We start from the raw sequence: 558 nt of genomic DNA, 5'->3' as shown, positions 1-558 counted from the left end.
TCTTGGCATTGTTAACACTTCATTAGAGTTCCAATGAAGAGAAGACATCTAATTCGATTTTGGCATTTAACACCATAATATGGGAATGAGATGAAAATGTTCATTATGAAAAGAGCCATATTTTCATAATTCTTTATGCTTTAAATAGCTACTTATGTCTTAAAATTCAATTTTCATTGTTCTAAACAGGATTGATTCTGATAATTTGAAAAAGATACACATTTCCCATTGTGGTTCCTTTGTAGCTCTCATTATTTTTGCAAGATTTATTTTTTTACGTCATTGGGGAATGTGCTAAATGCTTTAGATTGCATTTAAAGCTCATTATTCAGGGGTTCAACAAATTTATTTCTTTTAAAATAAAAGTGAAAACAATATAACTAGAAAATTAAATCAGCAGCAGATGAAGCTTTTTTCCTTCCCACCCATTATATTGAGAGTTTTCATCAATGCCACCTACATGCCATAGAAAGTAAAATCCCACATATATTGAAATAACTTTTTCAGTAATGTCAAGTATTTAGAACACATAAATACATGAAAGCTTAAATAAACACT

The 558-nt window shown here is 29.0% G+C and overlaps 1 non-coding gene across 1 annotated transcript; it reads right to left on the bottom strand.

The window, feature by feature from the left end:
• Positions 1–222: 222 nt before the first annotated feature.
• On the bottom strand, positions 223–289 carry LOC134382857 (small nucleolar RNA SNORD42). The gene has a single exon (XR_010024119.1). It is a non-coding gene; the product is annotated as a small nucleolar RNA SNORD42 (small nucleolar RNA).
• Positions 290–558: the final 269 nt, after the last annotated feature.

The sequence above is a fragment of the Cynocephalus volans genome, chromosome 7 (genome assembly GCF_027409185.1).
Source record: "Cynocephalus volans isolate mCynVol1 chromosome 7, mCynVol1.pri, whole genome shotgun sequence".
Taxonomy (NCBI): domain Eukaryota; kingdom Metazoa; phylum Chordata; class Mammalia; order Dermoptera; family Cynocephalidae; genus Cynocephalus; species Cynocephalus volans.
Note: the sequence above shows the minus strand (reverse complement) of the source record. Positions and strands in the feature narration are given on the sequence as shown.